The sequence below is a fragment of the Pinus tabuliformis genome, chromosome 2_2 (genome assembly GCF_031772625.1).
Source record: "Pinus tabuliformis cultivar Carrire ecotype Pingquan chromosome 2_2, CPIR1, whole genome shotgun sequence".
NCBI lineage: Eukaryota > Viridiplantae > Streptophyta > Pinopsida > Pinales > Pinaceae > Pinus > Pinus tabuliformis.
Genome location: NC_142300.1, coordinates 770,043,770 through 770,055,972, shown reverse-complemented (window position 1 = coordinate 770,055,972; position 12,203 = coordinate 770,043,770).

The window sequence follows — 12,203 nt, the reverse complement described above, 5'->3', positions numbered from 1 at the left end:
CTTCAATTCTTTGTGCTTATCTTCATAACTCTTGTTCCTATCCTATGTTAGCTTCAAATTCCTTTTAATAACATGCATCTTCTATTTCATCTTTACCAACATGTCTGGTCCAATCAACACCATGTTCACTAGATCACTCCAATTGATAGGAGTATTACAAATACTCATATAAAGAGCCTCAAATAGACTCATCCTCAAGGATTCCTGATAGCCATTATTATATGCAAACTCTACCAATGGAATATAATCCTCCCATGGAACACATTATTATATACATGACATACATCCTCAACATGTCCTCAAGAATCCTCTTAACCCTTTCTATCTATCCATATGTCTGTGGATGATAAGTTGTACTGAGAGCTAAATTTGTACACAAGCCTGCAAAAAACTCCTTCCAAAACTTGGAAGTGAGCTAGTCATCTCTATTTTATATAATCTTCTTGGGAACACCATGCAATCTCATTATCTCTCTGATTAAGATCTAAGCTACCGCACTAGTTGAATAAGTAAACTTCACTACGAGGAAGTGAGCTACCTTACTTAACCTGTCAACCATGTCCATGATGGATTCATGCTACTTCGATATCCTAGGAAAACCTGTAATGAATTCCATGGAAATGACCTACCATTTCCACACTAGAATTGCAATAGGCTACAATAAACTAGTTGGATTCTTACACACTACTTTTACCTTCTGACATTCCATACGTCCAGCAAAAAATTTAGCCACCTATTTTTTCAAGTTAGGCCAATGATAGAACTTCTTAACTGTTGTCAGAGTCTTATAATATCTCAAGTGACATGAATATGGCTTGATATGAAACTCCCTCAAGATAATATTCTTGAGCTCACAGCTATCCAACACATAAACCATGTTCTTGAATTTGACCAAGCCATCTGCTATGAGATGATACTTCTCATCATTATCACCTTCATCCTTTCATTGTAACTTGTGCCTCAGCTGCTAGTACCTATCATCATGCTTCCCTGCTTGCAAGATCCACTCCTAAAAACATTTCCCATAGGAACTCACAGCTAAAATGTGACTTACCTGCACTCTCCTACTGAGAGCATCTACAACCTTATTGTCCTTTCCCTTGATGTATCTAATAACAAATTCAAACTCTTTGAGGATATCTAACCATTTAGATTTTTTGGCATTTATATTAGGTCGTTCAAACAAATACCTCAGTTTAACATGATCACTCATCATGATGGTACTCCTACCAAAAGAAAGTTGAAGCAAAAAGAAGGAGTGAGGGAAAAAAGAAAAGAGAAAGGGTTGGGAGAAAAAATGATAATTTCCTCTATAAATGCATCTTTTTGGGAATAATATAAGGGAATGAATTGTTTTGTTCTTATTTCCTAGTTCTAATACATGTTAAATAATAGGAAATTGAGAGAGATGAAAAAGTTATTACACACAACACCAAACACACACTCTTGATTTATTGATCACATAAAGTAGTTACATATATAAGATTTTGATCACCGACTTCTAGATGATAAGATCAGAAGAAGGTGGATCTATGATTCATATACAACTCACACACATAGGGAAATAACTACATCTAGAATGACACCTCAAAATACTCATTAAAAACTTGTAATATAGATGGAACACATGACATGGAAGCATTACTTCCAACATTAAATGCAGATTTGTCTCAAAAATACGCTTCATTGTGAGAAACTCTTGTAGATTGTGAGATTGAGAAATTAAGAGGTTGTATGCTTGCTAAAGAGAGTGAGTCTCTCAAATATCTATAAATAGATGTGCATATGAGCATTTGGTTATAGTGTAAGTCTTTGTGCAGAATAACAACCTCAAGAGCGTGCGTGAGGGAGAAGGGTTCGAGAATTTCACAATAGAAGGAAGATATATTTTCAGCATGGAATGACAAGAGAAATAGTTTCAAATGTCCAAGATGAAGAGTATGATAAGGCTCAATTTGATGTCGACATTAGCCTGCGATAATTGGGAGCCTGGCTCTACAGCAATTCCCAAGACATGCAATTTTTAATCAGTTGAACATACCTTCATCAAAAGTAGTCAGGTTGAGAACTGATCATTGTGTAGTCAGCCTTTGAAGAAGTCGACACACATGGAGAAAAAAAGGAAATAGAGAGATGACTGAACCTAACCTCAAGTCGGGTTAGATGCTCCTCGCCGACCTATTATGGAATATCTCATTGTATACTTTGTTGGAGTCGGGAGTGTTTGGAGAAGCCATTCCAAGGACTAGATCAACCCCTGGTAAATTCCACTAATCATCTGTCGAGATCACTTAAGTCGAACCAACGTTGGTCGGGGCTGAGTCAGCCGACTGACAGGTTTTTAATTGAGTTTGCGTGCATAAAGGTAAGGCAATAACTGACTTCCAGTCGAGATCTAAACCCAACTCTTTGGAGTGGATCCCTCGACACTCATGTATGATGTGGAGGTAATAGAATTTCTTTACGTACATGTCAGGTGAATATAATATACATATAACAAGGGAGGTTTTATATAACAAGCTTTGTGAAGAATCGTAAACTTTTAAATTGATTTTTATGGGGCCACAGTCCACATGATATGTTTAAATTTAGGAATGGGTCTTCTGTCGAGAGTTCTTGAGTTTGTGTGTTTGTAGTATTGTTTTCACACACACATTTTGAAGGTCAAGCGAGAGGAACGAATAAAAGGGAAGGGCCACCTTCATATAAGTAAGAATCTTGGGTAATGAGCAAGCCACTAGAGGGGCCTGTTAGCCTATTATCATTGTGGTATAAGAGTTCTATAAATTAGAGAAACCGAATGAGGAAAAGAATGGTAAGACAAAGGAAATAAGGCTAAGAGTTGTAAATTGAGGAATACTATAAAGAAAGGTGATTTCAATGAAGGTTTTGTGTACAAAAGAAAGAGAAAGTGGATCTTGCAACGAGTGAAGAGGAAGACTTTGGATCAAAGAGGTAGTGATTTCTATTTTTATTTGAATGATAACTAACAATTTGATATTTTGTAAAAGGACATGGTGAGCAAGTAAGACATAGAGGCAGAGATAGAGGATACGAGAGTAGGGGATATTTTGAAAGGGGAAAGAGATATCAGAGGAAAGAGAGAATCTAAGAGAGGATTGCAAAAGGTTAGGGAGAATTCCAACCTATTGGAGCATTGGAAATAGACAACAAAATGCCATCAAGAGGAAAAATTGGGAGAACTGATATATTGGAGTCTTGGAGGAGGAGAACTAGACATGTACAACTAGTTTTATGTTTTATGTTTGGCTAAAGAATTTGTGAGTTTAGGTAGCAGCACATGTAGAAAGAGATGTTTTGTAATGAAAAGTGAGCATGAGAAGCCTTTCTCACCAAAAGGAAATGATCTATATTTAGGACATGATTGGTTGTGTTCTCAAATACTATGGCACAAGAAAACCCTTGCAACAAAGAAGTTGTACACAAGGAGAAACATTCCAGCTGAGGTTGGAAGGAAGAGTGGGACAAAGGAAGTCCTCAAGGAGAAGGTAAAAAGAGGTTTTCTTAGCAGGTGAGTGGAGGAGCAACAACCAAACAGGAGCAAGGAGTGCTGAAATGGTTCCGATGTAGGGAGCCAAGAGGGACAACAATACACAAGAGGATGTAAGGTGTTCAAATAACAAATGAGGTGAGACTTGTTACAAGGCTAGGTTGTAGCTCACATTGAACGTGCAATAGAATAAGAAAATAAAGAAGAAGTTGACCATCGCTAGTCATGATGAATGATCGAGTAAAAGCCACAACAAAGGGGAGAAGGATGCCAAGAAAATTAGAACAAGAAAACTTATCCAGGAAGAATTTGAAAGGGAGATGACTAAGTTCAAGGAACAACTTCATCAATTGATGTGACTGCTACAAGTAAGAGAAGAACACCAGAGACAAAACCTGATGAGGAGGTTCAAATTTTGTGTTAGACAGAAGGGTTTTAAGAGGAAATTTTGAAAAGCCAGAGATTTAGGGAACCAGAGTATGAGGACACTGATGAAAGGTTGGATGAAGAAGAAGAGCTTAGAGCAGTTGAGCCTGTGCAAGGAGTAGTTCATTCCTGCAAACCACTTCTTGAAGATAACGAGAGGTGACTAGTCGAAAATATCATGGGCCATGAGAAGAGTCCAAAACATGAGGAGGTGTTTTTAACAGAGGAAGAGGCTAAAATGCCTTATATCTTTGAAACTAAAAAATTATGTGTGGATAAAGCTATTGCAAGAAATGAACATGAGCAACCATTAAATTCGCTTCTAGATCGAAGGCATGGAAAAATTGCACAAAAGAAGAACAAGAAGATAAATGGATGGATAATGAAAAGGAAGAAGAAAGTGCAGTGGCCTTGTTACACAACATTTTGTCACTGTCCCTGTAATCCCCGTTCCTTGATCCTAGGGGACCACTATAGTGAACCCTGCATGCTTTGCCTTCATGAAGAAACTTCAATTGTGTCCCTCTTCATGAGTAGATCATTTCCCTTTTGCACCATTTCCCCTGAAACTTCTGTTTTACCTAGTTTACCAAACTGACGTTAATGGCCTTTGTCTCCCCTATGAAGATGTGTAAAGATTAGCACTACTCCTCATGCTGAATGGAGCGACTGATCTGTGTTTCACTGGCATCGGTCCTGTTATGGAAAGTTTTTTTAAATTAGATCCGAAGCTTCTAGCTCTAGAAGCTCCGTAGCGAAAGTCTGGTAAATGGTTTGGCTGGATGGGGTCGAGGATGAAAGTTTGGGCTCCTTTCCTTATAATGATGGAACTACCTCAAGGTACCTTCTCCCATGAGAAGAGGATCCATCTCCCATCCATTTTTCCTATATAAACCTCCCTTCTTCCCAAGCACTAGCTAGTCCTAGTCATAATTTTTGGCTGAGTGTGAGTGTTATAGTTGCAAAGTGTTGATGCTATTTTGGAGTAGACAAGCAAGCTATTACTAGTTGTGTGAGGGATAAGTGTGATTTGGCTTGGAGTGAAGCCTAAAGGGAAGAGCTTTAAAACTATTGTCGTTTGAAGCCATTGTGGAATGCTAGCAGAAGTGTGTGGGAACCTGGTCCTGTCAGAGGAATACTGCAATGTCAAGACGAATGGTTGTAATCTCTCTTTGATATTAATATATGCAACTATCGATTGATTTCCCACATGTTTTGTTATATTATGCATTCATGGCTTAATGTTTCTTGACTTGTTAAGTAGGTTGAATTACAATTTGTCTATTATCACGTTTGTTGTTTGTTGTTGTTTACTTTTTTTAGGTGCTTGAAGAAGCAAGCGAGAGATAGCTGGAGTGAGCGAGCAAGGACATCATCAAACAAGATAAGTGGACCAAGAGGTAGGCCCTCTTGATTGATTATAACCTAAGGAAATCTTACATAGAATGTATCTGTTGTGGCTAGACCCATTATCGGGCTAGAGGAATTCAATTGTGTCCGCACTTATAATTTTACTTCACCACAATTTGGCGACCATACTAGCGATCCCAATCCTTTTGTTTGTCTTGGATTTCATGATTTTGTGAGAAATTTTCTAGTTTCACGTTTTCTCTTTGGTTCTGTTTCTTTTCTCCTGCTTACTGGCCTAAGTCTAAAATTCATAGTAGCAGATCTGGTCCCTGTTTTTTAATTTTTGTTGTTTTTCCTTAGCTACCTTGGCCAACATGCTTAATCCACTAACAGTTGCACCGACCAGTGTGAATTGCTGAGGAATAGTCACGTAAACCAGGCTTTGGTGCTTGTTGTCAGTTAAGAAGTCGCAATGATGCTTGTAAGTGAAGAGTAGGGCCTGACCCCAATCTTGGCCAGTGTTTTCTGCTCTTGTGATTTTGACCCCGTAAGCCTTTCAGACGATTTTCTCCCTGACTAGAAAGCTTCATTTAGCTTGCTTTGTGTGCTTGCTTGGTTTAGCCCACCCTCTAATGTGTTAAGTCTCGCCATGTGTGAAGCTCTTTTTTATTTTTTCTTTGAATCCCTCGTTTGATGATATTTTTGGCCAAAAAGTCGCGCTGATCAGCCATCAACACTAGTTCTAGTACTGGTTAGTCGTGTCGATTGATGCTACTTTTGTCCCAAAAGTTGCTATGGTTTGAAGGGTAAGAAAAAATCAGAATTTCTCCCATTCGAATGCCAGTGCGTCTTGACCCTCAGACTCTCTTCTTCCTCCCAAAATTGACTAGGATACTTTGTTTTCAATTGAATGAGTGAAAGAGTCTCGTTTGTTCTCTCATTTCAATTGTCTCTTTCCTCTTTCCAAGCATAGATTAAATTGCTTGGTTTGTCAATTGAAGCATTTATGTGTTTGGTTTGTCGGATTCAGGGAAGAAGTTGCTTTTAGTTTCTTTTATAATGCTTTGGATTTGATTAATGCTTGTTTATTTGGAATTGTGAAAAACTTCATTTAAAGTGCTTTATGTAAAAGATTCATTTTGCATTTTGTGAAAAGGAGAACATCATTCTAGTTTACTTAAGCGAAAATATTGCATTAATAGTGTTATTGAGAAGTTAGAATTGCATCATCATAAGAATTGGAAATGAAATGAAACTTCTTTTGTTGTTATAGGAAGATTAAGTGCATTTAGGAGATTTATTAGAGAAAGATTTCATTCTTTGATTGTTGCATTGATTTTTTGTTCCCTATCTCTGAATTAATGTTAACTTTCATCGAAGACAAAGATCTCTTTTCTCATATAGTTGCATATAGGAGTTTTTATATGAAAGTAGTAGGGCCTTGTAATTGAAACCTAATTCAAGATAAATCGTTAAAATTTATTGAATTAACCTCAGGAAGCATTGAAAGTTAATTCTCACATTTAGTGGTCTAGGCTAGAGACGTGTTCTAGCATCTTTAAATCTAGCAGTCGTCATTCGCTTCGGCACTAGACAACACTAGTATGGACTTGTGCTTCCTGTACCATCAGGCATATAACGAGAGACCCATCTAGGATCCAATCCTTTATCCATAGGAAGTTGATTCAGTCGCCTTGAAAACGTGATACACTAAACACAGCATTCAAGGAGATTGCTTGCCCATACTTCTCGGTTCACTGGGAGGTATTCTGCAGGTCACAGTTGCCTGGTAATCCTCTTTACCTAGATCATCCAGAGTAGTCATTTGATATTTTTGACTCATTAAATTTAAAATATTGTTTGAGTGCCTGTCCTTTCGAGCTTGTTCAAACCAGAAGAGAGTAGAGTCACCTTTTTCTCTTTTCTCGACTCTTAAAGCATGAAAAGGCAAAGTTTTGTTTCAGTGTTTTAAAATTAACTTCCCACAAAATATTCTTGGTTAAATTTATCTTCCTTAGTGATTCTTTAGGGTTGATTCCAATGGCAACATTTCCAGAGTCTACCAGTCAAGGATTCCCCTTGGATGGGAATCCTGGTCCTTTTCCTTCTTTTAGAAATGCGGGTGCTCCTTATATGTGAGGTTGTGTTCCGAATTGGATCCATGAAGATTATCACAGTACCATGACTATATCAAATTAGGAAAAAAAACTTTGAATTTATGAACACAGAGCGACCAGGACGACCTCTGGGCAGTGGCAGATTGCAGCCAGCAAGGAACGACGAGGACCTCAGTCAAAGCGCACTGACTAAGGCCCATGGAGACCGTGCAGGAGGAAAAACTGGCACTTGGGAAGCCCGGATCGGGAAAAGAAGGTTGTTTGTGATGCGCAATGCAAAACCCCTCGAGAAGGAAAGGCCCCGAAGTGCTCGGTCGCATGGAAGCTGGGAAAACCATGGGGAAAGCGCTAAAGGCTAAAGGCGGGACCCGTGCTCTAAAATTGGCGGTATATCAGGGGCACCCTTGGGCGGTAAGCGGATTTGGAGAAAAATGAGTGATTCCATTCAGCACACGACGCATGGCAGATGGATGAGAGAGAAAACCACCACTGATCGTGCGCTAATGGTCGAGCAAGTCAACCGCGTGAAATGAGTGAATGTCGTAGGATCTGGGGGATCTAGATCTGACGACGGAGATCGTGCCCGATGGGGGAACCGGATTTGCCAGGGGATTAAGCTGCGGCATAGAGAATTTTGACGTTTGATTTGACCGTTGGGATGGCGGATGAGTCATTCCACAATGCAATTGGAAAAATGAACTGACGAAGAAGAGCTGGTGTAGTTCGCAAGAGGACAAGTGGCCACTCCCTGTGAGCCGTTGACGATGACGAAGAGACAAGGAACTCCAAACAAGCAGCAGCAGGTGATCCGACGGGGGCGAAAGAGGAAATGAATAGTCAGGGACAAGTTGGCTTTAAGCCTTGAACAGAAACAAGATAGAGGACACGGAAAAACCAAACGAAGACAGAGAGAGAGAGAGCAAAGAAAAGACAGTGAAGCAAGAAGCAGAAAATAGAGATCCGAGCTGACCTAAGGCAGCTTCGAGCAGACAGCAAGCTTAAGAAGTTCAAGCAATCCCTGAGAGGATCTGTCAGGAGTTGAGCACCACATTGGGCTCCTTCCATTATAGACTAGAGCGGTCACGAGCTGGTAAGGAAAAGAGTCTATGCACTCTAGTGGCTTGGGGAATCCAAGAACCACCCTACCAGGCACTGTTCTGTTTCAAGAGACTCAATTTGAGCTCCTCATTGTAAATCTCTACTTTAAAGACATAATAAAAGAAGGCCACCATTGAAAGCTGGACCAGAGACGTAGCATTGGAGGATATGGTGAAATCCTTATTAATTTGTTGTGTCCTTGTATTTGCTTACTATGTTTCTCTTGTTGTTTTCCACTCTTCAGTGTCTGTGTATTTTGCAATCTGATCAATCCATTGCCTAAAATAACATAGACACACACCAACACATGAGTCTGTAATACCTTCATTCATTAATTAATTAACTAAGGTCACACAAGGGTGATTTTCATATCAAGTGGTATCAGAGCTTTAGGTTGTTAAGGTTAGACAAGCTTGTGTTGGTTTAGCTGTTGAATGCTCACTAGATCAAAGATCAAATTAGGAGAAGGAGAGTTGGTCGAAACTAATCTTGAAATTGGGAGTCTATCCTCGGAAGACAATGTCAGAGGAAGGTTCAATGGAGCTAGACCCTCAATTCATAGAAAGTTTCCAAGCCATAAAGTCCATGGTAGAAGAAATGTATAGGGACTTTAGAAAACACAAAGATGAAGATTCATCAGGCTCTAAACAAGACAAAGGAGAAGATGAGTCTCACTTCCATGACCACTCAAAAGGAAAAGGGAAAGAGGGAAGCTTTGTCACACCTCCTAGCATCCATAAAAACAAAAAGAAAGCATATTTGATCAAACTAGATGTTAAATTTGATCTACCTATATATGATGGAGAGTTAAATGCAGAAATGTTGGACAATTGGATTAGACAAATTGATGTGAATTGCAGAGTGCAGAATATTGACTCAGACAGGAGCAAGATTCAGCTGGCAAGCCTACACCTTAGAGGCACTGCCTTGGTTTGGTGGGAAGGTAGAACCCAAGCTGACATGAAAAGACATGGTAAGACTATCTTTGTCTAGAGTGACTTTGTTTCTGCAATCAAAAAACAGTTCTATCCATTGGCTTACATGCAACAAGCCATAATGAGTTGGTAGACTCTTCGACAGCTGAAAGGGCAAAGTGTGCAAGGGTACACTCAAGAATTTAGAAAGAGAGCATTGATTCTAGGAATCTCATTAGACTCAATAGAGTCTCTGTTGAAGTACATTGGTGGTCTACACAGCTACATGAGGCACACCATCCTCATGTTTAATCCCACTAGTGTAGATGAGGTATCTGTACAAGCTACTCATCTAGAAGCTAGAGGAAAGAATGGAAATCCAGAAGTTGGGGGACCATCCCAACCCACTGTAAGCAAGAATAAGCAGAAATGGAAAGCAAGGAAAGCTAACACTGCACAGAAAAGTAAAGCTTCATGCACCCACTGTAAAAAGGATGGACATGATGATGAGCATTGTTGGATTCTGCATCCAGAGCTGAGACCTAAGAAGTTCAAGGGCAAGAAGAAGAAGACTGCTGCAACTATTCAGAAAGATTTGGGGTCAGACTTGGGAGATGAAACAATCATTGCAGCCACAGGTATAAAAGGTAAGAATTCTGAAGCATCTACTAGTAATTCTGCACAATCTATTACTGATGAAGAAAATAAGAGAAAAAGACATGAGCTTTTCCATATTCGAGTTATTTCCAAACATCAAAAGATTGATACTTTGTTTGATAGTGGCTCACAAGTAAATTTAATTTCTGAAGCAATTGTAAAGAAGTTGGGATTAGCAACTACACCTCACAAGAAACCATACCCATTAGGATGGTTGAATGATAAAGCAGAATTACAAGTGACTAGATAGTGCAAACTCAAATTTTCTTTTGGGTCAGCGTTTGTAGATGACGTTGAGTTAGACATAATTCCTTTGGATATATTTGGAATTGTTTTAGAAAGTCCTTACTTGTATGATAGAAAAGCTATTTTCTATAGAGTTGAGAACAAGTATCTACTTGTTAAAGATGGAATCGAATACTTTGTAAGAGCTCATAAGCTCAAGAATAATTATACTCTCATAAACTTAGGGCAGATGAAAAGAATGATAAATTCATGCAAACATTTCTTACTGATGGTTGTAAAGGAAAATAAACTTGATAAAACCAATGTATTTGAGGGTTGTAATGCTAAACAGCAAGCTGATTTAGAAAAGGTTGTTTCAGAGTATGATATCTTGTTTCAAGAACCTAAAGGTCTGCCACCCAAAAAGGAGATAGTACATGATATTATTTTGCAGCAAGATGCTCCATTACCTAACATTGGAATGTACAGGTTGTCTGCTTTAGAGAATGCTGAAATCAAGAAGCAGGTGCAGGAGTTGCTCGAGAAGGGGTTCATCAGGCCTAGCACATGACCATGTGGGTCACCAATCATTTTGGTGAGAAAGAAGGATGGCTCGTGGAGAATGTACATTGATTACTGAGCATCGAATAAGATAACAATTAAAAATCGTTATCCCCTTCCTCGCATAAATGATCTTTTAGATCAATTGAAGGAAGCTATTTATTTCTCCAAGCTAGACTTGCACAATGGATACCATCAGGTTAGAGTTGCAGAACAAGATGCATGGAAGACTGCTTTCAAAACAAAGCAGGGATTGTATGAGTCGCTGGTTATGCCTTTTGGCTTAACTAATGCTCCTGCTACTTTCATGAGATTAATGAATGATGTAATTAGACCTTTTCTTGATGATTTTGTTATTGTGTATATGGATGACATTCTAATTTTTAGTAAAAAATGGGAAGAACACTTAAAGCATGTTAAGAAGACATTAGATGTTTTGAAAAGAGAAAAATTTCATGTTAAATTCTCAAAATGTGAATTTGGCAAAACATCTCTAAATTATTTGGGTCATATAGTAGGGGGTGGTGAATTGAAGATAGATCCCTCTAAGATGGCAGTCATTGTAAACTGGCCTAAACCTAAATCTGCTATAGAAGTTAGAAGCTTCTAAGGAGAAGCACAATATTGGAGGAAGTTCATTTCTAACTTTTCGTCAATTGCAGCTCCCTTACATGCTTTAACAATATTGAAAAAGGTGTTTCAGTGGGGAGGCAAACAGCAGAAAGCCTTCGACACCTTGAAAGAAAAGATTAGTACAACACCTATACTAGCACTGCCTAATCTTTAAAGACCATTTGAGATCCAAACAGATGCCAGTGACTATGCCATGGAGCAGTGTTGACACAACATGGTAAACCCATATGCTATCATTCTGAGACTTTTAATCCTGTAGTAGTTAACTATCCTACATATGATAAAGAATTGTATGCATTAGTACAGAGTGTGAAAAAGTGGAAACATTACTTAATGGGAAAAGAGACAGTAATGCATAGTGATCATCAACCACTTCAATATCTACACTCCCAAACTAAATTGTAGCAATCAAGGCACTATAGATTGATGGGTTTTCTAGAACAGTTTCATTTAGTCATCAGATACAAAAAGGGCATACACAATAAAGTTGCAGATATGTTATCTAGACCCATTATAAATGCATCTACTATACTTAAACATAATTCTGTGCTACATGAAAGATACATTGAATAATATGCTCAAGATATAGACTTTAAAGATGTACATGCAACTTTAAGTCAAGGCAAACGAGTAGAAGAATTGGATTACCATGTAAAGGACCAACTCTTATACCATTGTGGGAAGTTATGCATTCCACAAATTGAGAGAGTA